This window comes from Anser brachyrhynchus, assembly GCF_964034855.1.
Source record: "Anser brachyrhynchus genome assembly, chromosome: 20".
Classification (NCBI taxonomy): Eukaryota; Metazoa; Chordata; class Aves; order Anseriformes; family Anatidae; genus Anser; species Anser brachyrhynchus.
In genome coordinates, this window is record NC_137713.1 from 10,687,957 (window position 1) to 10,715,516 (window position 27,560).

The 27,560-nt window shown below is 45.9% G+C and overlaps 1 protein-coding gene and 1 long non-coding RNA gene across 6 annotated transcripts in view; one reads left to right on the top strand and one right to left on the bottom strand.

Annotated features, from left to right (window-relative positions):
- On the bottom strand, positions 1 to 25,619 carry LOC308180677. The gene is made up of 2 exons (XR_013941119.1): positions 21,796 to 25,619; positions 1 to 20,506 (listed from the first exon to the last, which is right to left on the bottom strand). It is a non-coding gene; the product is annotated as an uncharacterized lncRNA (long non-coding RNA).
- The window catches only part of AUTS2 (activator of transcription and developmental regulator AUTS2), a 761,884-nt gene that overhangs the window by 659,863 nt on the left and 74,461 nt on the right, over positions 1 to 27,560 (top strand). The window lies entirely within an intron of this gene.

The following is a 27,560-nucleotide window of genomic DNA, read 5'->3' on the forward strand; positions in this document are numbered from 1 at the left end:
TGCGACTTTTTTTTCTTTGGCCGTTAACAGAGGCATCCGTGCGTCTAACCCATTTCACACCACCGTCATGCTTTAGAGAGGCGATAATGAACTTGCAGGAGGAAGTGTAGGCTTTGGTGGTTCTCCCCCCCCCCCTTCTTCTTCTTCTTCTTTTTTTTTTTTTTTTTTTTAAAGCAATGTCTTTCCTGCTGTTGGGTGATTGAATTTTGAAACTGTAAAATGCATTGACAGACTTACAAACCCAACTTGCCAGAGCTGTAGCTATCACAGTTTAGCTTCAATTCAGAGCTCAGTGAGATTCCTGCCCGATCAATTTGTCATCCCTCTAAATGGAAACTAATTACTTCCCAGGGAAAGATTGCAGGCAAATATCACCCTTTGCATCAGCAGCCCTCTTCAGTGAGGTGGAAGCAAAGTCCAGAGGGTTTTAACTAATAGAGGACAACACAAACCACTTCATTTCTTACCCCTTTCCTTAGGCTGTCAGGGGAAGTTATCCATGCATTTTATCCATGCTCTTGGTAAAATTGCCTTTGCATTTGCAAGGGTCGTATGTCAAGGGCATCTTTCACTTTTCAGGTCAGCTGCATGTGAACATCATGATCCTGAAGAGGATGTTTGATGTCATCCCAATGCTAAGTCTTTTATCCAGGGATTGATGATTCTGTACATGCCAAAGCCCCCAAACTCTCCGATGTGTTTCAGTGGCTGTTACATCTCTCCTTGGGGCGTTCCAGTCGCATCCGTGTTGAAGACGCAGCACTGCACCGCAGCATAGGTGGGCTTGGGAGGATGGTGTCCTCATCACAGTTCTGGACACAAATAGCTTCAGAGTTGCACTGGAGAGGAATCCTGCAATATAAACCCGCACGCACACTGTAAGCGGAGGTGGTCGCTGCCCTGCCTGTGTGCAGCAGCTCTGACTGCCCAGCCACCCCCAGCCGGCCATACCCCGGCTATCCGGCCATCTGCATCCTGGCCAGCTCTTCCCTTGCCTTCTCCTTGCCTTGGCACCTTCTTCTGTAAAATCCATGCGGTGTATCTTGGCCCCTTCTCAAGACGTTCCGAGGCCTGTGTAGTGCTAACAGAGGGAAGGTGGGAGAACAAAGCGGCAGCCATTGTCTGCTGCAGGCAGGAAGAGCCTAAGCGAGACAGCAAAAGCATCTCTCAGGGGGAATTACCCAGGATGTAGATGCCCCTCCGCTCGTCTGCTGGGCGCGGGTCTCTCTGGAAGCTGCAGTGACCACCCAGCTCCAGCCTCTTGCTCTTCTGCTGTTGGCGCTCCAAGTATTTTCATAATGTTACCAGACATCACAACAGAAATTCAGACGGAGCTGAAATGGAAGTCCTGGCCCGTGGCAAAGGTCGTAGATACTGATCGTTGCAGTTATAAGATATTACTTTGCCACTCTGCAGAAAGGTGTTGGCTCTTTCTGTGTGTTGCTGAAATTAGGGTGGAATTTGAGTCAGACTTGGCTGACAGTTTCCTCCACAGGTTAATTCTTCAATTTGTGACTTGTGAGAGGTCTGGGACTGGCATCCAGAGTGTTTTGTGTCATAGAAACAACTGGAAGTGCAGGAAAGGAGAAGAGGCTTCGCTAAATGACGAACTTCAAATGGGTGGAGGTCACAAGTGCCAGGGACCCTCTGCTACCTGGGGGACTGGCTGGCTGGCAATCAGCACGCTCATTTGTTGTTCTCATTTCAGAAATGGAAGAGCATGGAGCTCCAGAGGCTTGTCTTCTTATTTTTTTTTTATTTAATTTTTATTTTTTTCTAATGAACCATAGTAGCAGAGAAGGAAACTTGGCTTTTTTTTTTTTTTTTTTTTTGTCCCCCACTGAAAACTCATGCATATCCCTAGTGCAAATCTTGTGGTCTCTGTCTTGGTGTCAATCAGTTTCCCAAGAAAACAACTCCAGGTTGATTTCCAGTAATTCTTTCAGCAATGTGCTGTGACTAAAATAAGTACCTGGTCCCACTGATTTCAGTAAAATGCCGGATATTTGAATTGTACATGGACTTCTGAAAAATGTATGCTTAATCATACTGGTAACTCTTTGTTTGACTGCTTTATCTGATTGTTGCTGCTCTATAGGTTTTCTTCCCCAGAGCAGAGCGTGGTCATGCAGCAGGAGGCCCATGGGGGCCAGGAGATGCTGTCTCAGAGACGCAGGGCTGCCAGCCCTGTCCCATGTCCTCGTGCATTCCATAAATTGGCAACTCCTCCTTCCTGAAGTCATGCCTCTTTGTGTGGCATCTTCCTTGATGTTTGGCCATGAGGGAACGTGTCAGTTGAAAGGCCAGGACAGATTTCACCTCTCCCTGCATGGTGCCTGCTCTGGACAAGAGAGAGAGACCAGGTGTTGTTTTCAACATCTTCTCAGGCTGGGTCAAGCCATCATGTGTCTGCTTCCCAGGAGGATGTTGCTAGCCCAGCACAACCCATCCAGAAATAATTTTTCAGGGCCAAACTTATAATTGACCCAAGTCCAATCCTCAAAAACATTTGGGTGAGCATCTGTTTTTTCTCTGAGGCATCTGTGTTCAGGAGCTGTGGAGGTACCTGCATGCTCTGGGGATGGGCAATCCTGTGCAAATCTGTTTTTTACAAATTAGCTCTGAATGTAATGAGAAAATCAACAATAGAAACCATTTAAGGCTTAATTTAGGACTAATGTAAGGTATAAATTGAGAACAATTTATTAAAACAGAGCTCTCTATGGACACTTGTGTTTCAGTTCGAGTGACTTTGGTCAAGCGCGGGTCAAGTGGGAGCAGACTTCCCTGGCATCAAATCAGCTCCTCTTCAGAAAAATAAGCATGTCCTCACTGCCTTTTCTGCCACTTTCAAAGCAGCAGTTTAACAGTAAGTTGAGCGATGCCATACACTCAAGCTTGCTAAACAGGCTTAAATGGCAGTAAGTTTCTTCCTTCACTGTGTCACAGGCTGGGCGTCATTGAAGGCCTGGCTTTGCTTTCTGTTTGTAAGGCTGAACCACCTATGGCATTTCAGCTGCTAAAATTGGAAGTAGCTTCACAGAAGACACCGTTTATGAGCGGAGCAGCTGTATGGTGCATTTCTTGTAGCTCAGATATTCCTGCACATACCCAGGTATTTGGAACACCCCGTCTGACCTGACTTAGGCTGAAACCCCAGAGGTAGTACAGCTGGATTGGTGGGGTAGGCATGTGGCATGGTGGTTTCCTTGGCTTGCCTGCCTTTTGGAGACGTGTGCGATAAGATTTATTGCAACTATATGTGAGGTTTATCCCCCCCCCCCCCTTTCATTCTGTCTGTTATAAAAACATATATTTTATCTTTAGTCCAGAATCTGTTTGGGATTTGGCATGGTTTGACTTATGCCTTAACTTCCTCAAAGACTGAAGAGGTTTCTAGTTTAGATTTAATAAGTGTCCTAATGCAGAAGTTAACCACAGAAAGGTAGGATATGTCCCAGGTTTGGTGGTCATCTGATAAGAGCATTGCCATTATTGGTCATTTATTTGCAGTATGGCTGTACAGACAGACTTCAGGTATCATTGCCAGACACATAAAAAGGATTAGTTAATATCCAAAACTACTTGCAAAATTAATGGAGAAAACGTGACAGCAGAAGGAAGGGAAGGATTAACTGTTTTACCCATTTACACAGTGGGATTGAGTCTTAGGCAGGTTTAATATACCAGGAATCTGTAGAAGGTTGTTGCATAGCTACATACGGGTGTTTTAACCTCAAAAGATCATTCTTTTCTGTATGCAATTCAGTGAAGTCATGTCCAGTGTGGATATTGCTCATAGCTCATGGGAGCCTATGTTCAGACGAGGAGGAGGGAGTCTGGACGTGTAGACGGCTTTTGCAATGCTCCACTGCAGAGTTGTTCTCCTACCGTGGCACCGCTCTGCGGTCTGACTTTTGTAATTCAGCAGCCTTCCTCAATGAAGGTCTCGAGATTATTTTTTTTTTCCTTTTCCCAAAGACGAAGAAAACATCTGGTAATTTGAGAATCGGTCTTTGTGAGAGGGAGACAGAAACAGCTCCCTCGCTCACTGTGGTATCACTGTTATCTGTTTAGATACCATTAACTTCTCCTTTGAAGGTAGTAGATGAGGTTGCCAACAACAATTAAAAAACAATTTTTTTGAAAGTGTTAGGTTTCCCGGGCCCTTCTCGGATCAGGAAATGAGATTAAAATCAGTTGCTGAAAAGCTACCGTGTTTATTTGAATACAGCCAAGCATGGCGGCTCAGGCCGCCTCATTAAAGGCGGGTATTATAGCAGGCTGGTGTTGTGTTTCCAGCTCGATAAAATGCATTGTCTGACAGCAAGCTCAGCGCAGCTCCCCGACTATATACTCTGGCACATATTTTCTGCCTCAGTGGTTCCTCTCAGTAGGATAGCCAGTCTCTGCCTTTCTGTTTGACGTTTTTGCTAATAATTACTTGAAAAATCATCCACTTCTATTTAAAAATTGCTACATGAAGTAGTAGTCCGTCTTTGCATCATGACAGCAAGAGGCCAATGAAGTAACGGGTGTTCAACCACATGAAGCTAACTTCATAAAGCATTGCCCAGGGTGCACTGCAGGATGACTTGAAATAATTAGCCTCTGGAGGTTGGAAACCTATGCCGTAAATCCCAGAGCTCAGAGTGAGGAGAGTTTTTTATCACTGTCCTTGACAGAAAAATTGTAACATCATGGCTTACTCCCTCTTTGACATAATAAACTTATAGTGGTGCTTTTCAGAATCCTGTACTTACACCTCCAGTTGCCTTTCCCCTTTCACAACCTTTTTTTCAGAGGTTAGCACTGAGCTGGAGGAAGTTTCCTTCGGGCCTTAAACCTTCACACGGACAGGTAAAAGCTTTCCTGCCTCTGGCATCCAGTGAGAGTCAGGCCCTCTCTGAATTAGACAAATTCCCACTGATGCAATTGCCGCGACACTGTGGAGTGGCAGGATCCATACATAAATAAACTGCATTGATGTGACGCTCGCCCGCACTGGCGCCGTTTATTGGCGCAGGACGCCTGCGCTGGGAACTTGCAGTGCCCTGCGAGCACAGGAGTTTGGTCAGCACAGATCTCGCGGGCGCTGGCAGCATCTCAGGGCTCACCGCTGAAAAGCAGAGCGGAATGCGGCCGTGCAGCTACTTGGGTAAATTGTCGTGTATATCAGGAGTGTCTTGTAAATGATAATGAACAGATGCCTTGTACGTACTACACAATAAGCCACTTGAAGTTGTCACCAGTTGTTTATAGATGTTATTAATGTTAATAATTTAGCACTCATTTCCATATGAAACCACATTAGGCTTGTCTACACTGCATCCAGTTACCTGCAGAAGCCGTGGCAGCGTGGCTGCGTGCCCAAGTTAACACGTCCTACTGAGAAAATGCTGCCTTTGTTCATGTCTCAGCGGTGCAGGCTGAGCTGTATGGATGCACAAGGGCTGTGTACCCATACGTAGCACACTGAACTAGTGATTAGTCAAGTCCCTGTTCCAAGGACTATTTTAAATACGATGCAGGGTTGAATGTCTGCTCAACAACAGGCAGTTGTCTGGTGGGAAGGTACTCTCCAAACAGCAGAGGAAGTCCAAAATCCTGGGGACCTTCCCCTTGCAGGAGACTTTAAACGTGTCAGGTTTGTCTTGTTAGGGAACTGGGCAAAAAAAGTAACCAGAACAATTTGCCTGGCTTTGGAAACCTGAAGTTTACTGTCCTCTGAATCAGGCGAAGGTGAAATCCAGGTGTTCTGCACACATGGAAGGCAGGAGTTTAAATCAAAAGGTGAGATTTTGGAAAGCTTTTAGCACCGACCTGCATCTCCTCTCAAGGAACAACGGCAGTGTGCCTGCTAATGTCTACAGAAGGTGGAGGCCAACCCTAAACAGGTTTAATGTGAAGCCATGCGGAACATTCCCCTCACTGCCCTGCTTGCAGCAGGAGAGGATCTCTGGAGAAGAGGTGACCCCACAAGGCTGCCAGGCACAGTGCCGGGCTCTGATGCCTCCCAGCCTGCCAGACTGGCCATGTGCCACAGAAAGGTCTTTTGGTGCAACTTTGAGCCTGAAAGGGGGTTCCCACAGCTGGCTCTTCAGTGCCTGGGTGTGCTCAAGTCACATCCTCAACAGTTGCTGCATTTGAGTCTGATTTTGTGTGGTTTAATATCCAACACTCTCTGCTGAGGCTGGGTACAATTATCAGTATTTATTCCCAGAAGCCTGGGAAGCTTTTTGTCAAAAGACAAAGCAACAAAAGTTCCATGGTATGCAAAATACAGACCTTTGTATTGCAAGTGAAATATTTAGATAGGAATCATTACTGAGTCCTTTTACAGCAACCTTGCCAGAGAAAGAGAGAGAGAGGGTTGGGAAAGAAAACACAAAGGAGGTAATAATATCTGATTAGCCAAGCAGCTGGAGAACTGATGGGGAATTGTGAAGCCTATCAAGGCATCGTGACTTTCTGTGAGTGACATTCCGCAGCAAGCACCGGCTACCAACCAAGGAACTGCTCTTGAATATTACCCTTAGGACTTGTCTTTTATTGGTAACCTTGCAATATCCTTTGCTGGAGTTGTGTGTTTCTGAGAATTCAGTGACTTGTCTACAAGGCTTAATTGACAACTCTCATCACGGTACCAGCTGGGTCAAATTCATCCCTAGCGCAATGCCAGGGAAGTCAATGGTCGTACACGGTGGATAGATATTTTGCAGCTGTTCTCTGTCATATCATGTCTTTTCAAGGCTGAGAGTGTTGCAATGACCTGAATGGCACCTGCAATGTATGCATCCTGTGAATTAGCATAGTAGTATTTTTTGATGTAGTGCCCAGTTTAATACTATGCCTGTGATATCTAGCTGTCTTCTCATTTACACCAGTGCAATGCTGTCATTTTGGGGGAATCACAATTTAAAGCAGTGTACCAGAGAGAAGACTTAGTCCCATTATTTTATAGTATTTTTTTCAAGATATAATTAAAAGTAATAAGAAGCCTGAGGTACTCTGTTTCTGTCATTAGAGGAGGCTGGAAGGAGACTTGATCATACTTTGTTGACTGTAATTGTTGCTTAGGTTTGAATATCAGGATTCTGATGTTTGCAGGTACCTGTGTTCTTCCCCAGCTTGAGGTTTAATTTGGACACCGGGCTTTGTTTTGCCTTCCTTAGAATATGGGAAGTGACCATACCTGCAGTCGGGATGCCCTACAGAGGTTTGTTCTCTCCTGAAGTCGATGGTGCTATTTCCCTTGACCTGAGCAGGGACAAGGTGACACTGATCTTTCAAGACTGTAGGCCAGCAAAGATGTTATCCATGTGAATTTGCACATTAACCTTCATAGTGCTGTGCTCCTTCTTCAAAAACAGTAACTCGTTCAACTAATAAAGCCATATTTTTCTCAGATTTGAACATAGCTGAGTTTTGTTATAAAGCAGTTCTTTCAATAGAGAAAAATAAGGGAATTGTTCTTATTGTGTATTTTTGGACCTGGAAATGTTAACATGAACTTGATGTATTGGCAGTCAGATGGTATTCCAGCTCTTCTTATTTTCATTTCTAAAAACTGTGAAACATCATAGATTTAGAGTCCCTAATTTCACACTTGCAGGTAGGATGTAGTTCAGAGCACAATATATGTGAGCTGGAAGAAATAGGACTCCAGCTTCCTGGAGCTGCAGGAATTGGCCATACCAACTTAATCTGAGTCTACCTCCCACAGAGAGGATGCAGAAAGGAAATGAAAAGTATATGTAAAGTTTTGTGTATTTATTACTTTTTAAAAATATTTTTCATGGGTAAAATCTGTCTTTAATGACACATTCAAACTGTGGTGCTGAGAAGTATTGCATAACTAATGCATTGTTTTGTTTTTGTTTATTCTGCAGAAATGATGGGATTTCATTTTTAGTAAAATTACCAGTGCACCTTTATTATTCACAGGTCTTAAAACGCATGACAGACTGAACTGCAGAGCTCTCGATGATTTTAATACCAGCTTCTTTGCGAATCTAAACTGGTTTTCCAGCCCACTACTTGGTGGGCCACAGGGGTTTTTACTCTAGTGTAATACATATTTAAAGCTTCTTATGGATGGCTACGTCTGCAAATAAGCTCAGAAAGTAGAAGAGGAGATGCATTGTGTTATCTGGGGTTGAGCAGGGAGGAGATTATCATAGGAGAAACCTTAACAAGAGGTGTGACAGTTCAACAGACGGAGGTGCTGACTCTCTGTATAGGACAGACACAGGCAATTTCTAAAGGATCATGGAGTTAAGAATCCAGCTTTCACTCATCATTACAAGCTAAGAAACTCCTGACTATCTTGCTTTCTTTCTATGAACAGCAAAGGTAAAAAATACCAAGTAGTTAAAGCTCTGTGTATATTTAATTCACATGTAGCATTAGGGTTTAATTTGTTTGCTTTTTTTTTTTCCCCTCATGTGAACCCTTTTAGGAAATAAATGCAGCACATTAGCCTGGATTCAGTAAGGCAATGAATGTTTTATTACGTATAATATGCAACTCTAAGACAGGGACTGTTTTTTTATTTTAGACATCTAGAATCTAAGTTCATAACTAAAGCTCTTAGGCAATGCAGTAGTAAAAATAAAAATTAAAAAAAATGAAATTTCCCAATGACAGTTTTTTATGAGGAAATGCATAGATTTTTAATCTGTACGCAAGGCTGGCATAAGGGAAATTTTGTTTTCTAGCAGGCTCTCTAGTTGATCGCCTTGCCATTCTCAGATTCCGCAGCCTTCCTGAGCACACAGGACTTCCAGATTTGTCCTAAAATAAAGGAGATCAAGGTCTGACATTATCTGATTTAAATTCCCTTACTATATTCACTAGAACAAGTAGACAGATGAAAAGTCTTCAAGAAACACAAGCATACCCTATCGTTATGGCCCAGTTTTGCCTGCAGTGCAAGCCCTGCTTCATATTTCTTATGTACGATATTTATATTTCATTCAAAGCTAGGGCAGTAAAAATGATTTAGTGAAATTCACAGCTTTTGAAAGATACTACAGTACTAGAGTATGCACTCAAAACTTTCTAAGAATATTTATACATTCATACATTTAAATTTGGATTTGTAACATAGGGTCTTAGCTAGTGCATGATGTTGCCAGCCAGCCTGCGTCAAGGCCAAGCCACCTCCAGTACTGTGTGATGTGGCCAGTAAAACATCAGGCAGCATAGCACAAATACGTCATATACCTTTAAATTAACACTTTTTTTTTTTTAAGGCTTACCATTGTCTGTTGTGCTGTGGAGATGAATGGCAGAGAAACTTAAAGCTGGACTGAAACATGTTGAGAGTGAGCATTTGGGGAGGTTGGGAAGGGGTAGGGAGAAGGCAGAGCATGCCAGCCAATCGATATGCTGGGGCAACGTGATACAGACATTGTATTCCCTGAAGTCCTGGCTCAGAGAGAGGAATCTAGCCTTGTGGACAGATCCCACAGCGAGAAAATTTCTTAACTCCTGAGTTGGCTCCTGCAGCCATGAGTTTGTGGCAAGTGCAGCAGGGCCCAGGAGTCGGTGGCACGGGGCTGCTGAAACCTTGTCACGGACGCAGTGTTGACCTCAGTGTCCTGGACATCTGGGATGGGATTCTGGCACCACCAAAGCATTTGTAATTGTCTGACATCAGCAGTTAGAAGATACCAGGTAAATAACTGCTAATTAGAAATAATTTATGAGGTCTTCAGTAGGACTTCTGAAGGAGTACAGCTCTGTCGTCGTTAGTCGCGTTGCCTTGTCTGTCTGAGACCAGAGCTGGTGTTCTTTGAGCGACTTTGGCCTGGTCTCCTGAGTTCGTAGGAGGTGCTGGGGTTTCTTCATTTCCCATGGATTCAAGAGCGCAGTTTGGTACTTGGATGCTTGTACTCTCCAGGGAGGCCCAGCCAGCAACTTCAAGCTGCTGTCTCTGTGGCCTGGCCAAAAACAAGATGTCTTAGAAAGCCCAGGAGTGAAACTGGTGGCGTGGTACTTTCACCCTGGGCAGGTGCATGAAGAATCAGTTCCCTGCTGAGTATTTATTCCTTCAAGCTCAGTTTTGCAGATGCGGGTAAATGGATCCCTTCTTTCAGGTTGCTGCCCAGCAGGACCTGTTAAAGAGCTGTCTGGTGTTTTACAAAATGCCAGTGTAATTCCAAATCTACAGCAGACACGCTGCATCCCCTCAGAAGAGTTTTATCTGGGGGCTTTAATATGCCTTTTCACCCAAGTGTGATATATTCAACATGTATAAAATGCATATAAAAGTTTATAATCATGTATACGTACACACATAGATGCATATAGACACAGATGTAAAGGCACAGACCTAAACCAACCACATCTCTGCTGTAGCCTGCTGGAGACTGTTGAACCTCCACAGAAAATCAGTCACAGCTCTGCAATTTCACACGTTATTATTTTTGTTACATGTATGAGGGAAATTATAAACCTTGTAATTCCTTTCTTACTGTATAAAAAGCTTCAGATAACATCAAGATATGGAAGTAATACAGAATACAATGCCTAGATACACTAATGAAGCAGGCCTGCTGTAGGACTGCACCCCTGAGTGTGGCCTACACCACCACATCCCCCCCGCAGCCAGGAGCCTGGTGGCGATACTCCCGGCTGCGTGTGCAGGACGAGATGGGGCTTTTTTGCCTGTGTGCTCTGTTTTATCCCCTCCTCCCGCAAAGTACGATGCCACTATTTGAAGAGGAGGCTGCTAAAGCCAGCCCCAGGACTCTGGCAGTGCCGGTGGCAGTGCCGCACGCTGCTGCTGAGCGGGGCTGTCCTTGACACCGTGGGGCTGGTCTCAAGGCGTGTGGTAAGAGGAGAGGAGCTGGAGCTCCTGGGGGCACAGGGAAGCCGTGGGGTAGGTGTAGGGTGCCTGGGCGGGCACAGCGCTCTGCATCCATCTTTCCCTCACTCTGATTTAATTTGGCTCTCAGTTCTGCAAGCAGTTATGCATGTGCTTAGCACAAAGTGTTTTGCCAGTTTTATGTGGTAAGACTTCCTCTGCTTAAATTCAACATGTGTGTTTCTAGCGCGAGGCCGATAGATTCACTTCATCTGCGTTTTTTTAGAAAGTGATGTTTAAAAGTTACCTTTGTACCCGTGGCAGTTGGATTCGTCACCTCAAATTCCACCTGTAATTGGCAAAGATTTCCTTTACAGCCACATTTAAAACAAACAAACACCATTTAATCATAAAGCAATTTGCTCTGTTTGTATTTCTCACTGTTTCTGACTGGTTCCTTGTGACGAGCTAATCGCCGAAAAGCAAATAGATGTCTCCTCCTGTAAACCCCAGTTATTGCAGTGGACAGTGTAAACTTCACGTTGTCACACATGGCGGGATAGAAGTGGGAAGAAGGAAAGCTGTTCTCAGATACCTGGAATATCTCCTAAAAATCTTATGGATGGTGGAGGAGTGAAGGAAGTGAGAAGCAAAAGAGAGATTTTACTTGATTAGCTTTGTCCTCTGGGTCTAACCTGGTAGTAAAGCTAAGGATGTATTACCAGGCTGTACAAAAATCCTTAGGTTCCCAGCTTCACTCATCTGCAGAATTGCATTGGTGCACTGAAGACTGTGCACCCAGGGAAGCTTATTCTGCAAAGGCTCAGACTGCCAAAAATAAACCTCATTGGGATTCCAGAGATGGTTGCTGTCAAGGAAAGTCAAATTTGGAGCTTCAAGCATGCGAACAGTGTCATTTTAAAAAGTCTGTTCACCAAGGAGATAAATAGGGATTAGCCTCACAAGCTGCTCTAACTCCCTTACATCCTATCATGTGTAAAGGAGGGAAGGTAGGAGTTGCTGGGAGCAAGAGCACAGAGATGGGATCAGGGCTTGTCCGCTTGGCCAAATCCCTGCCCAGAGCTGCTGCAGGGACTGTGCCCTGCCAGGGAACCCCAATAACATGCTTGGGGTGTTTGGGGTTGTCCCCTCGTCTTTGCTAGGAAGTGGTAACATCCTGAGCCATTTTTCTGTCTGATTGTGCAGAAGTTTACCGAAGAACAGATTTGTAGAGGCCTTATATTGGGCTGCGTTAAAAGATCCCCACATCGTTTATGCCACAGCCATGTTACGAGCTGTGGCAGGCTGGGGGCTAGGCACTGAGCTGTTACCATAAGCCAGCTTGAAAAGGCCAAGACAAACAAGCTGACCCAGAAAATTAGTATAACAAATTCTGCAGTTCTTTTCCAGAGCCGCATTATTCTTCACATTTCTTTTAAGCACTGTCAGCTCAAAACCTCTTTCTTTCTAGGTACTTTTGTCATACTGAACATGTAGATGCCTCTTTATGGTAATTCCTTTCACCATCTTTTTCTCAAAGTTACCTCTCTGGGTGTTAACCATGAATTTTTGGTACAGCTTTTGGATAAGCTACTTGAGACCAAAAGAATTCTTCCTGAAATGCTTCAACAGAGATAAAAAATCAACAGCAGCAGCATTTCAGCCTTTTGCCACTGCAAACAATTGCCAGGTACATCCTGAGAGCGGTTCCTTCCTCTTGTACTGTTCCAACATCATCATTAAAAAAGAATCTTGTCCTTTGTACTTTCTCCCCCCTCCATACATGCACATATCTTGTAGTATATTCATTTTTCAGTCTTGACTTTGTGCAAACACAATGTTGTGCTGCAAGCATTAAAAGGCAATTTAGTACTCAAAGGATTAAAAGCTCATGTTAAATTGAAGACTACACTTGGCATAAACATTAAAAATTGACAGAACACCCTACACATTAACTGCACCAGGGCTCCATAATTAGCATTTAAAAGTAAAACATCATTTCCTTACTGTTTCCTACTTACTCATTTATAATGCATTTATTATAATACGGATGTGAATATGAGGCTTTTCACTATTGTCAGTTAGTAAATAAAAAAACTATTCCTGTTAGAAACACAGGCCTGTTTGGTGTACACAAGGAAACAGGGATGAATGGTTTGTTAATCCAAATCTCAAAAGCATGATGAATCAGCAGTGACTAACTAACCTCATTCTAGGTCTAATTGTCTTATGTGAGCATCCACAGAGAGAGCTCAGGGCTGAGAAGTGTTGGCTTTCATTGTCTAGCATCGGCAAAGGGAGCGCAGAAAAAACTCTACTTGTCGGGATTTTTATGTATTGTGTTGGGTCTAGTGTTGTGCAATGTGGGAAAATAGATATATGGCTCATCCTGTAATGTGGAAAATTTGTTGCAGATTGAAATAAGAATGCAAAAGAAAAAGAATAGGAAAGCAAATCCCATTAGGGAAAAGGGAAAGAGAGACGATCAGCTGTTAAAGGGGTAGTCCTTTATTGACTTTAGGGTTTGGATGAGGTAGTGTTTTGTTCGTGCATACTAATGCACCCCTTTTTTGTCGTTAGAAATGGAAGGTAAAATGGCCAAGCGATAGCTCTGCTGGATTCCAGTGTACTGCTGCATCTGATTAAAATCATGCACAATGTCTGCACTGCCATGGCATTGCCTATACCACCTCTGGCTCAATGCTTTCTTCTGCATCCCCTAAAACCACTTTCCTGTACTTCCAAAAGATGTATAGGGCTTCAGCCGGACCTTTTCTTTCAACAGATCCATAGCTCTGGACACACTGGGAGAGTTTTAATTAGGCTGCTTAGCTCACCCTGGGTGTCATTTGATCTCGATTACAGTTTGCCAAAAAAGCGTCTCCATGTCCAGCCCTGGGTCAGTGAGCAGACACTCACGCCACTGGCCCTACAGCCACCTGCAATGGTCCCGACTCACCACCAGCACCATTCCTTGGATCCAACCCCGTCCCACTCACACGGGGCGGGTTTGCAGCCGTCCTGACAGTCCAAGTGATGCAAAGGCGGCCAGCCACAGCACTTCTGCTGAAGCCTACCACTGTTTATGCAGATCCAGAAATGCAGCAACATGCAAATAAGCGGTAAAAGGCTTCACCATTACCTTTGCGCGGCTTGCCGACATGAGGAACTTCTTTTTTGTTCCCGCCCTGGAACTGCAAACGATATCCCGCTTCCTCCAGGGTCACTGCTGGGTGGAAGACAAGACCACGTTTTGTTCAGGCTCTGTGAAATGCAATTAGAAGCCCCTCCGCAGCCAGCAGGAGCTTCAGTTAAAAGGAGCGAGGGGAAAAAAAAAGACCTCCCCGCTGTCCAGCAGTGTGTTGACTTTGAAGTCCTGGGCCATCTTTTGTCCCCCCCAGAGGGCCTTTAATCAGGACCTTTGCCTTGTCATTCGGGGAAGAAAAAACCCTGACACAGTTGGTGGGGTTGTCCCTGTGTGTGCCGGGAAGCAAAGTCTTTGTCAGAAATTTCCACTGACCCAAGCACTTTGTTTCTTTGTCTCTCCCAGACGACTGTTTGAACTAAAAAAGAAGAAGAAAACTCTCGGATGTGCTAACAGTATTTTAATGGGGAGCCTGGGTGACTCCTTGCGAGCTTTCCTGCCAGGCCCAAGGCAGGGATGAGGCTTTTGGTCTGAAGGCCTCTTAAAATAAACGCAGCTCAGGCAGCTTTTTATAGGCTTCTCCTCTGCATACGTCCTGGGTGATATAAAGAGGCTCCCGCAGTAATATTGTAGAACGCTGCTGAGTAGAAGGACTTAATTATCACATTATGGGTAATATTCTATAGGCAGATAAGCTCAACTTGGTAATGATTAACATTTTAGGTTGTGTTGTTTACACTGCGGTGATTTATGAATCAGTTACAACTTCTTAAATAAACAGCCCTGAGACCCAAGCGTCAGAAACGCAAGCTGAATTCCGCCCAGCGTGGAAGCTCTGCTGCTGGGAGCAGCGGGGCCGGGGTCGGCATCGGCGCTGGAGCCGGGGGCAGGCGACGGCTGCTGTGGTGCTGACATGGGGGTGATGTGGGGCTCGGCTGTGCAGACTGACGCACCGTGTTCCACAGCATCTCATGGATGAACAAAGTGCTCCACTGAAACGCAGGGCCTGGTATTAAAATTCAGGTTGCCAGAGTTTCACTCCTGAAAAATCTGCTCGAGCTACTTTTTAAAGTATTTTTTTATGTATCCGTTGCACTCTCGCTTTGCTGTTGAAATATGTACAGCTGGACTCATAACTATGACTTTTATTCCTAAGGTAGAGGCATAAAATAGTACTCAGTGCTTCTTAAATGGTATAAAATATTTCTAAAATAACTCTTCCATCCCTGTTAAACAAACATTATCTCCTTACCCATTTTTTTCATTCGTATTTTGATGTGCTGCAGCTTTTTTCCCCACATTACATCAGTTCCTCTTTAGAAAAAGCGAATTATTAAACGAGAAGGAAAAAAGAGAGAAGATTTTATAGGAACAAATAGATTAATAACTAACTGTGATAAGATCTGGCAGCCTTTCTTAGAGGTGTGTGTGGAGTAGAACGTGAAGCTGTATTATCAAAACAGGTTAAAGTTTTATCATGACTCTCATGTATTATATTAGATTCTCAAAGCACACCTTCTCCAGTAATGCCTGGAATAATCCAGACTGGATATAGATCAACTGATTAACTCAATCTCAGGAACAATAGCTCAGCTTTGGTATCAATTCTGCTCTTTCTGCTTCCTCTCCACGACCTCCCCAGCATTCATTTTTATTTGTATTATTTTGTATTTGTTCCTTTCTTCTTTCAAATTCAAGCATTTATTTTGAAGTAAATGCCAAGCCTTCATCCTTGCAGATCATTAAATGCGTTCCATCCCATTTATGAAACATTACATTACAACAGAAAATAAACCTGCCTGCTCTCTCCAACACGATAACAATAAAGCACGCAGTATTACATGCAACATGACTGACACATTAATTAATAATAGAGGGACTTTCCATATTTTATCTGGAAACTCTGCAGTCATGGCTCTCACTAGTTAGCTGTGTATTTCGAACTTCTTTTGGTCACCCAGTAACCGTGGTTCAGCCTTGCAAAGTCTCTGTCCCTAATCCATCGAAATTTAAAAAACCGTGCTTAAGTCTAAATGCCAGAACAGCCCCATTAGCTTCAAAAGGACGACTTTTTGCTTAAAGTTAAGCAGATGTTTAAGTGCTTTGCTAGCTTAGGGTCAAAGTGTTCAGCACCTTGTTGGACTGAGTTTTATCTACCTCCTCATTAAAGATACATCAGAACATTTGGCATGTCTTTATCAAGCCAAGAGGTGCAGGCAATTGACTTTATGTGACAGCTAAAAGTGAAAGAGATCAAGGGAGCTTGAGAGACAAAGAAGTTAGGTTTTGTTAGAATCTTAAATGAAAGAAAAATAGCTTTTTGAAAGGTAGTAAAAATTGTTTCTTGTGTTAGAAGGATTTTATTTTCGGAGGACTCCAGGTCAGTACATGTTGAGAGATTTGGATGTGTGGACGGAAGCTGAAATGGAGCAGAATCTCTGCTATTTTGCTGTTGACCTTTTTGTTGTGAGCACCGTGACCTTCTGCAGCGCTTTGAGCGTAGACTGGTGCGATCCCAGGTGGAGACAGAGAGCGAGAATTGGGAGCCTTGAAGAAAGCATTAGCGAGGCTCTCTTATAATTTTGACAAGTGGTTTAGAGACAGCAAGGTGCCTGATAGGCTTAATACTGAGGTATTAATACAAGAGGCCAACTATATGGCATGAATTGATTTCCAAGGTTTCCAAAATGATGACGAGGGAGAAATTTTCTCCTTTGGCCAGTACATTAGCTTGATTAGTTCTCTTGATACAAATTAAAAGGTCATTTGCATTTATATTTCTGTTAATGATCGTGTGAAGAAGATATTTCTTCTAAACACAGCGCTGTGGCCGTGCTTTCTCTCTTCCATGCCGAAAGATAAGCGCACGTGCAGGGTGTACCTTTCCAGTCCGTCGCAGCAGACTGGGATGCCATGGGCAGCGTTTGGCTCTTGCAGCTAAAGGATGAAGAAGGCAGCGTTCGGTTCTCGGCTCCACCTGCACTTGTCCCAGTCGGTATTCGGCAAGACCCCCTGAGGAATGGAAGGTGACCCCACTATCTGCCTCCTCCTCATTGCCCTGCCTGTTGGGTTGTGAGGAATCTCTGCTCCCACAAGATCAGCCTGTTCCTCCTGCCATGAAGCCCCCATCAAAAGTTTTTTTTCTTTTTCTTTTTTTTTTTCTGTGGCCCAGCAGGACTGATTGCCATGGCATGTATTTGGAGGTCCCAAGAGATGGAAAAGAGAGAAGTGTTGTCCCTCGGGTGATGGTGGCTCCTGCTGCAGGGACAGAGTCGGAGTCTCCCAAGGAGGGCTGGGTTTGGGGCAGATTTCAGGCAGCCTTCTCCTGCTTGGTGCCTATATCAGCAATCCCCATGGCGAGATGAGAAGTGCCTTCCCCCCAGCCAGAGGCCTGCACAGGGAGCTGCCTGGGTTCTCCAAACCACTTTTTCCCCAGGACGAAAAAATGTGTCTATGCCTTCTTTTCTACATCCTGAAGCTTAGATGCAGCTAGAAAATCCATTTTTAATAAAAAAAGCAGGCATAAATGTAAACTACGCAAGTGTCAGGTTTATATTTATCCTTATAAGGCACATCAGCAGTAAATGTGACTTTCTGCTAGGCTTAGTTATTAAAGTGTTCTGCACGGCAAAGGAAACATCTCCAGTGTTATTTTCAGGCTCAATGAACTCACGAATATGTTTGTGGGCTTTCCAGTTATTACGACATCAGTGGGGAAGCGTGAGGAGCGGGACTCGGCGATGGCAGGCAGCGTTCCTGTCACTGCTAATTTACTGTCTTTCTGAGAACCAGATCCTAAACACTTGAAGTATTAACATCATTTCAGCTCTTAAGTAAAACTGAAGAAGTCTTTTCATCTTTCCATTGACTGGCGGGCTCCTTAAGTAGATCACAAGCTTTCTGCTGCTTTGTCTGAGTGAGGAGGAAAACTTTAATTGTTCCCATCTTCTAGTGCAGGTATTGATTAATAAAATGTATTAGCAAAGATCTCGGCCTACTTTTTGTGCCATCAAACAAGTACTTAATGACTGTATTACTATGAAAATGGCATCACTTTAAAGCATTGGATTTGAGCCCCTTTCTGCTTTGCTTTCATTTGATTTTTTTTTCCTTATCCCATTACGAGCGATGAAATTTCTCCCGTGCTTTAACGCCATCCAGCAGAAGGGAAGTGTGTGAGGCCAGGCTGTCTGCAGTGCCGGTTGGTCAGCGAGCCCTGCTAGGCGGTGAACCTGTCTAATTTACTCCGGTGTTTGGTGGGTGGGAATATCAATATGACTCACATGCTAAGAGGGAGAAGGCGTGTTTATCAGGAACGTAACTAATAGGTCTGTGTAAGATAAAGAACACTGCCTCCCACCTCATCTAATCTTCTTTTTTTCCTTTGGGTCCCATTTGTAGAATCTCGCTTATCTTACACCCCTTTGCAGCCTTGTATCTACCTACTAGCCTGCCTCCTCCCACCCCACATCCATATGTTCACAATGTATGTCAGCCATAAGTTGCCCTTAATTTGCACACGTGCTGAGTGGCAGATCCACACATGACGTTGCACTGATTTCCCATATCCAAACAGAGCCCCATAATGCTCCTAGGTTTTCAATAGATCTTGTATCTGGGAATTCCTGAAAATCCTACCTTTTTGTAGCCTCATAATGCAACTTGGCCCGGTCTCACTAAGTCTCTGCAGTCTGCCCCTTGCAGACCACTCTGTCATACTAAAGACTTGTGTTTTACAGCACTTTGAGTGTTGGTACAAAATTGTTAAGCCCTGACAAAAATTTGATGCTCTCAGCCTTGATGCATTTATCAAAAATCCCTTTGCCCATGCCTGCCACCAGGCTCCAGCCAGGCTTTGCTGCCTTGGCCAGCTGGGGCTTACGGCGACCGGAGCGACCAAGTATTACTTGGCCCCAGAAAAGTGTTATTGCAGAACACTTCACAATCTGTAAATCTGGAATCAAGGCTCTGTTTTATAGTACCAGTACTGGGAAGTCCCATGCCTGCAACTAAAATATGCACCGTGGTGACAATAACACTTGGATTTTATGTAACGCTTTTATATCCAGCGCTGAAAACAGAAGCGCAGAGAAGTGGGCTGCCAGTCCAACTGCCTTCCGCTCCAGGGAAAACCCGAAAATACACCCACGGCCGACTCCTAGTCCGCAGCCCCGGGGCCACGCTCGTCCCTTAAACAAACGGGGCCGGGGCCCCGCTTTGCAGGCAGGCAGGTGTGCAGCCGTGCTGCGCAGGGGAGGCTTGGCTGCCACGGCAGGGCAGGAGTGGAGAAATGCGGACATGTTGGCTAAAATAGCCAGAAAAGGACCCTTAGTCCTTTCTCGCCTTGTTCCCTTCACATTCACAAATGTTCATCTCTGTCTCTCCTTTTTTTCCCTCCTTCCTAGGGGCGATGACTGACAGATTAATATATGTCTAGCTACGTGTCTTAGAAATCAAAAGGAAGGTGCTGTCAGAATCGCTTGTCAGAAAATGAGATTAGGCACACTTGTCATTTGCTGAGGATTGCAGTCTTTCAGAGATAAGGTTGCATTTAATGAGTGTAAAAAGCCTCCTTGTGAAAAAGGGGGTGGTGCAGGAGAGAGAGAATGATTATTTTTCTGGTGTCAGCTGAGTGCTTTATCATATAACTTGATACTGTGGCACCCTGGCAGGCACTGATAATGGCTGCTGGGGCTATTGCACCTCTTCACTTGCTCCGCAGCTTCAAAAGTGATGACTTGTTACCTGCTTTTAAACTCTCCTTGGATGTCGAAACCCACTATCCTAAGGGAAAGAAGCAAAAGCATGTACAGTGTGTTTTAAAGAAAGACCTGTGAAAACACACAGCATAAAGGGAATGTGCTAAATGTATAGCCACTTTCCCCAGCAAACTATAAAGAATACTCAGCGGGTTTCACTGAAATATGGAACTTGTCTGACAAGTGAAGGATAACTAATGAGAAACAGAGCTGGATCCCACTGCAACCAATTGTGTTTTGTTATGGAAAATATTTATCAAGCTTTTTTTTTCATTTGTTGGTTCTCCTAACAGTGCCGTAATAACTCCTCTTATGTACGTTATCCAGTTTCTCTCATACACATCTCAGTTATTTAAATCTGCGGTGTTGTTTTTTGGGGGGGGTTATCAGTTGGATATTATATCGTACATGAATATTTTAGGTGAATGTTTCATTCATCAAAGTAATGGTCATTCTTTTGCCAAGTTAATGTCTTTGCAGTGTTTAGAAGCCAGCTAAATGCACAGGTTTATTGTTCATAATGTACTATCTAAATATGAGATGACAGTCAAAAATGGGCTTTATCTGTTCAGCAAAAGAGACCCTACATTAGCTACATGGTTTTGCAATAATATTTCCTTCCTGGGCATACCTTTTTTAAAATTATCCTTGGAAGAACAGCTTTCTGTCGTATATTCTCCTCATCAAATGAGCTGTGATTTTCATTATTTTGCTTGAATGTTAGAAAATGAAAGAAATTACTTGATTGGTTTCTGGTGCTGATTCAGCATTTCCTGGGCTAAAAATGACCTGAAAGACAGAATGGGATTACAGCACACAATAATGGATGCTTTATTCAGTGATAAGAAAGTCTCTTCCTCTGACTGAGAAGAGAATGAAAAATACTTCTCTCTTATTAGTTGATTCAGTACATAGATATTGACAGACAAATTAATTTGAAATACTTCTTCAGTTCCAGAATCTACTAGCCGGCAGAAATTAGGGGAAGATAATGGCCACAGCTGAAAAGTGGTGCATTTATGAAGTGTACTCAGAGGAGCGCTAGTGGATAGGGAAGAATTTATAGTTTATCCTCTTATTTTGTGATAGGATCTTACAAATGTTCCTGCTTAGACTATGGAGTGTAGGTAGCAGCTTAAGAGTCAAGCAAGGTCTCTAGCAGCTAAATCCAACTAAATAGTGCTCCAGAGTCTGTGCAGTAGCTCAGAGTTCACACCACTGGAAGGTATATGGAAGAACAGATAAAATGCTTATATTTTCTGATCGAGAAGTTATAGCCTGGAGTCAGTCTGTGGATTCTCGCTCCTCATTGCTGGCAAAGGGGAAGAAAGATGACTGTGTTGTACACCTCAAAGGCCTAGCATTGTTTGGAGAAGCTTGGGGGAGAAATGCCTTGGCACTTACAGGACAGGGAAGATTTCTTTTCTGTGTGTGAATGGCTTCGGAACACCATCCAACCTGCTCTGGGTGTGCAAAACCGAGCTGAATTCTGTCCTGGGAAACAGTGGAGGCCACTCAGTATTTTATAGGGCCAGGCCCATACAGGGAAGAGAGAGCAGCCCTATTGTTCCCTGAGCCCCACTTTTTATCTTTGTTTCCATTTGAAACCAAAATCATAAAACTGCCTGCAGAGCGGTTGCCTTGCTGTTCCTATAAATGAGAATTCCAGCTTTTATGCTAATTCAGTTTCAGGTTTCTTTGAACCTGCAGTTTATGGGCCTCTGCTTAAAACTGCAATCTGTTCTGCATAAAAGAAGGGATTACAAAGTGTTTTAGTTTTGCAAATGCTGCAGAAAAATAAAAATAATAAAAAAGTTGCACTGTCATTAATACGCTCTCACAAAAGTTTTCTGCGTTGTCAAATAAAAAGCCGTACTTAGACTGGGAACTCACGCCAGTGATGTTACATGGCCCAATAGCTCTGTTTCCTTCGAAGTGCTGCAGGTACTCTCTGTACGACCTTTTCCCCTGCCTTCCCCTAGCAGAAAGCATGAGCGTGCATGCTCAGCTAAGAGGGACCATCCGGAAAGCATTGTGTTCGTTGCTGCCAAGAGCCACTGGCCATGCCAGGCGCTCACCTCGGGGCTGAGAGCAGTGCCGAGCCCGTCCTCCTGCAGACCCGGCTGCACGGCAATGTATTTTTGCTGACATCTGTTGCTGCATTTATGGCATAATTTGGTTTGTCGTAATGGCTGTTTAGGTAACTCATAAGAACGGGTCCTTTTCTTGAACCTCTTTAAAGCATTGGACTTTAAATACTTTCTGATTGGGACATGATGCCGTCACTTGCTGTTCAAAGCCATAAAAAGCTGCTGATAGCTCCATAAATTCTTTTCTTGTGGAAAAGAACCTGCGTCTCCTATCCAGAAATGTACAAAATCACGTGTGTTTTCAGAGCATGATGGAGGACTTTATAAGGCATCACAATGACACTCTGAGCTCAGACACCATCATGTCTTCTGGAAAGATTAGCAACTTATTGGAAACATAAATGTTTCCAGCCTTTCACAGAATACCAAAGTATTGGAATATCCAGCTTTCACATTGCCAGGAAAAAGCTGCAGAACCTTCCAGGTGAGGTGAGGTTTGCCATAAATAATTTAATCCAATATAATCTGCTGTAATTTCAATATTCATTTGCTCACTGTGCCAAAGATGGGTAATTCTTCTTTGGAATTAGTGCACGGCTTGGAAACAAATGTCTGCTTCCCTGCCTGCTGTCTCGGCGGCTTTAGGTCATTTTCATAAAACATTTGGATCTGAAAGCCTCTTTCAGAGAGTGAAAGATCTTGAAATCACTTTTGATCCAAGTTCAATGCACTTCATTTGGCTGTTGTTGTGGCAGAAACAAATGTCGACACTGACAGAGACCACAGACAGATGAAAAAAAATTCTGGCAAGGTCCCACATAGATAAGACACAGAAGATTTCAAAAACCTATCCAGGCATATCCTAAAACACGGGAAAGTACTGCTGTCAAGAGAGAGGGAAGCTTCATCCAAAGGCCATTGAAATCATTAGGAGGTGGTGTTGCTTTTTTTTCCCCCTTTGATTTAATTTGGCTTTGGGTGAATTCCTAAACTCCAAACTTCTCATTCCGAATTACAGAATGCATTTCATGCATGTATAATGTTCTAGCAGGAAAACAGAGGTCCTCTACTTATCTCTAAGACACAAATAATGAACATAATGAGGCCCACAGCCCTGCCAATAAACCTTAACAGCCCTAGGGAGAGGAGGAGGTAAATGCGTTTCAGTTTTGTGTATGCTGAGATTTCAGGTGTGGCATGCGGTTAATGTTTGTAAAATCCAGTACAGACAAGCCTGTAGTTTAATCCAGGCAAAATTTGATAAATTAAAGTCTTGTGAGGAGTCTTGGCTTTAATTAGACCAGTTCTTACCAGTGCCAAGATGTAGAAAGTCTTGACCAAAGAGCTCATAGAAGAGATGAGCTGCCACACCTTAATATTACACATTTAATTCCCTGCCCAGTAGTCTTGGGATCCGTGCAGTCCCCAGCTCCTCTGGTTGGTGCGCAGGGAACACTTACGCCGTTCTAACGCGTTCATTTATTTATTTTTGGTGGAGACTGAAAGCTGCACTCAAGCCATCCATTTCCTTCGCTGAGCTCATGAAATAGCTGATCGACTGCGATGCCGTCTGGCCACTGGCCACTGTCTGTTCTAGAAAGTGGGATCTGTTGTATTTCTGGAGGAGAGATGGCAATCGCCTCGCTGGCGGCACAAGACCACTCGCTGCCGTGTACCCCTAGTAGGAGATGGAGAAACCTGTAAAGTTAACAGCCAAAGTCCATGCTGAGATTATAGAAATCCAGGGATAACCCTGCTAAGGTGGACAGCTTTGAAAAAAACATTTCTATTGCTATAGCCAGGGTCTAAATTCAGCCATGAGTTTTTAATTTTCTGGTGAAGGTTTGTCGCAGTTTTACTGAGGTGCTCCCGCTCCTGATGAGGACACACACCGAAAGCGCCGTAGTGTCTGCAGCCACAGCGTGAATTTGGGGCTGTTGGGGCTGCGTTCATCCCCGTTGTCATTCCCATCACACATCTTCCTGTGCAGTTGCCCCAGCAGAAACCATTGCAGGTCAATGCAGCTCACCTCGGGCGCAGATCTTGGAGGCGCCACGCGATAATCCTTGCAGCCGGCCAAGGACGTGACGTGTGCCTGCCCAGGCTTTCCTCGGGTGCCCGCTGTGCTTCTCCTGGCTCGGGTGAGGCCAACCTGGGGTTTGTCCCAGAAACCTGCTGCGGAGGATTTAGCTCCAACCCAGATGGAGCTCGTTGCTATTCGACTCCGTTAGCACTCCCAGCCCAGCGTTGGTTTGGAACCAATGGCTAAAACACTTGAGAACCCGCGCTGGGCCTATCTTAGCACCTCTCCATTTCCCAGGAACCATCACAAATAGGGGTACTGTGCCAACGAGCATAACCGCCTCTCATCTCCGCATCAGTGTGCTTTATGGGAGACATCTTTTGGCTCCGGCTGCTGCGCTCCAGCGAGCAATCACTTGTGTCATAACGTACCGTACTGGCGCGTTTACTTTCTGCGGCGGCTGCTACCGATGGCGTGCGGTGCTTGAGGAGAATCGGAGGTGCTGAGGAGCACCTTGCCCGCCGACGGTAGCCGGGTGCTGACAGCAGGGCCGAGCTCTCCCCTGCAGCGCACCGGGGGGCTTTGGGGCCGAGTTAGCGACAGGGTTGGGTTTGGGTTTTTTTTTTTGTTTGTTTTCCCTAAGACTTGTTGGGTTTTGGGGGTTGTTTTTCTATTTTCCCCTAGGACATCCAGCTCGCCAGCTGCCTTCCCTCGCCTCCCCCTCCGAGGAGCCGGGAGCCGAGGGTGCGTGCGGGGCCGGGTCCCCCCCCCCAGCAGCTCCGGCGCCCCCCGCCGAGCCCCCCGCGGCCCCCGGCGGTCGGAGCGGGGCGGCGCGGCCGGGCCGGGGCGGGGCGGCGGGGAGGGAGGAGCCGGCAGGGAAGGAGGGAGGGCGGCGGGGCGGGCGGCAGCGGCTCCGGGAGCGCCGCGCAGTGCGGAGCCGAGCGGAGCCGAGCGCAGCGCCGAGGGTCCGGCCGGCAGCCCCCAGCCCGGCCGGGCGGAGAAGCGCGGAGCGGAGCGGGGCCGCCCCCCCGGGATTTTACAGGCTTTGCGGGGTGTTTCGGCGGGGCCGGAGGAGCTGGGGCCGGGCCGCTGCCTCTCCCCGATGGAATTCACCTGAGCGCGGCCGCTGCTGAGCCCTGGACGGCGGGGAGGGACGGTGCCCCCGCGGGAGCCCGCTTCGTGCCGGGAGAGGACGGGCATGACTTTTTAAAGACAAAACAAACAAACAAACAAAAAACCCCCCAACAAACAGAAGAGAGGAGGAGGAGGAGGAAAAAAAAAAAGAAAAAAAAATAAATTAAGCAGCCGGAGAAGGGAACGCGCTGCCGGCTGCAGCTGCACCCCCGCGGCGGGGAGGTGCGGGCAGGGCGGAACGGAGCGGAGCGGGCCGAGCCGAACAGAGCCGGGCCGGGCCGGGCCGGGCAGCCCCCCCGGAGTCGTCGCCCGCCACCGCCGGGGGTCCGCGGTTGTGCCCCGGGGCTGCGCGGAGCCGCTGCCCGTCCCCGCACATGGTCTCCTTTGTCCTGCAGCCGCCGCCGCCGCGCCGCTAGCTCCGCGCCCCCCGCGCCCCCTCCGCGCCCGGGGAGCCGTCGTGCGGGGGGCTGCGCTGCCCGGGGAGGATGCCCGCCGGGCGGCCCGGCCCTCCGAGCCGTCTGCCCCCGCAGGATTAGTTCGGGTCCGGCTGCGGGACGTTGCGAGCCAGCCCCGGATCGGAGTTTCCCGGCGCACGCCCGCGCCCCTCCCGCAGCGCCATGAGCCCGGGGCCGGCGGCCGCGCTTCGCCCCGTGGCTGCAGGTAAAGGGGGGGCCGGGCCGGGCTGAGGAGGGGACGCGGGGACCCCCCCCCCGGCGGCAGGGGGCAGCGGGCGGGGGGCAGCGCCCCGGTACCGGGGGGCCGCGGGGCGGGGGCAGGTGCGCGGCGGGGTCCGGCGCTGCGGGGGGGATGCGTGTGGCACGGGGGGAGCGCTCCTGGAGGGGTTTTATTGGTATTAATCCCCCCCCCCCCCCCCCCGTGAATTCCCGGGGTTGCTGAGACGCTTCGCGCCCGGTCGGGCAGGGCAGAGCCGGGCGCGGTGCCGGGGGGTGCGGGAGAGTGGGTCGCGACACGGAGCCGTGGGTCGCGACACGGAGCCGGCCCCCGGCGTGGCGGAGCCCTGGCGGCGGCGAGCGCTGGGGATGCCCCGCACCGCGGGGGGGGGGGGGGAGCCCCCGGGGCCGCTCCCCTGGCGGAGAAGGGGGGCCGAGCCCCCCGCCCCAGCACTGTGCTGTCCGTGCGGAGCCCCGAGCAGGTTTTAGGTCAGCCGTGCGAAGGCGCCGTGTCTCATCCTTCTGCATCGGCGCTGACTTCTTTTATTTTTTAGTTCGCGTCGCTTTTTTTCCCCCTGTAGCGTTGTTGCGCGATGCGACTGCCTAGGTATGAACAAATAGTAGTTGCATCGGGATTGATGCTGTACCTGTCTGCTGGCAGAGGTTCTTTGCTACTCTCTCGGTTGGACGTTGCCCTCATCACTGGTTCATCTTTAAATCCAAATTTAAAAGTAATGAAATAGGCAGGCAAAGTTCAGCTCATGGTTGAAGCTAGTGAAATAGCTTGTGGTTATGTTTATGGCAACCCAGGCGGTGGGCTTTTTTCAAGTTGCTGTTCGATTCAGTAGCGTGTGGTCAGTAATGCAAAATGGGATTCACTTTTGGGGGAGCTTTGTCTTTGTAAAATTATTCCTGTTTTACATGCATATTGGACTGATAATCATCCCCCACTTTGCTCATGAGCGATGCTTGCACAGGATGTATTGTGCACCGTGGTATGCCCAAGAAGTGCCGCTTCCAGATATCACAACAGCGCTCCTTACCATTCAATAGCACCAAAAAAGCATTCCAAAAAAAGCATAGCTTAAAAGCAAACTGTTGGTTTGCTGTTTGCATTAGAGCAAACCTCTTTAAAAAATAAAAAAATGTTCTTCTTTTTCTAATGTTTGGAAAAATCAAGCAAATAGGAAGCTTCCCCACACTGTTCAATTTTGAAACAGTGAAATAAAGTAATACCTGAAATTGTAAGGTGTTTTTTTTTTGGTCGGTTGGTCTTTTTCTTTTTTTTTTTTTTTTCCATAATGGATTTTATTTCTGAAAGGAAAGAATGGTTTGGAGAGTTCTGACTTGCGAGCGAGGCTGCATTTAAAAAGGGAGCAACATGAAATTCACTGGAAAAGGTTATTATTTTTAATCAGAGTGTAGGCTGATTGGCAAGGCTATGAAAGCACTGAGCATCTCTTAATTTGTTGGACTAGCACTGGACTGCTCTTTAAAGCACATGGCCTTCTTGATCTCTTCAATTTGTGCATTATTCACATATTTTCATTAATTTAAGGAAACTCGTCACTGGATAATAAATCTATCATTGGGTAATAAATCCAGTGTTTACAAGGTATTTAATCGAGAAGAAATACACCAGCTCAGCTTTTAAATAAGCCAACAGTAATCTAGTAAAATCTGTCTAGAAGTCTGAAAAAGAATAAAGCCATTTTTAGTAGTTAATCATAGAAATCTTTTACGTTGTTAACTTGAGGGCAAGCAATTTATTTCAGTCTACTATTACATGGTGATAGGCAGTCTGAACTGTATCTACTTATTCATCTATCGGTCGTTTCACACCTAAGTTTCTAGTATACTCGAGATACCTAATATATGTTGGTCATCTGGATGGTTTTTCTCTGGTTTTGAATTCAGAAATTCCT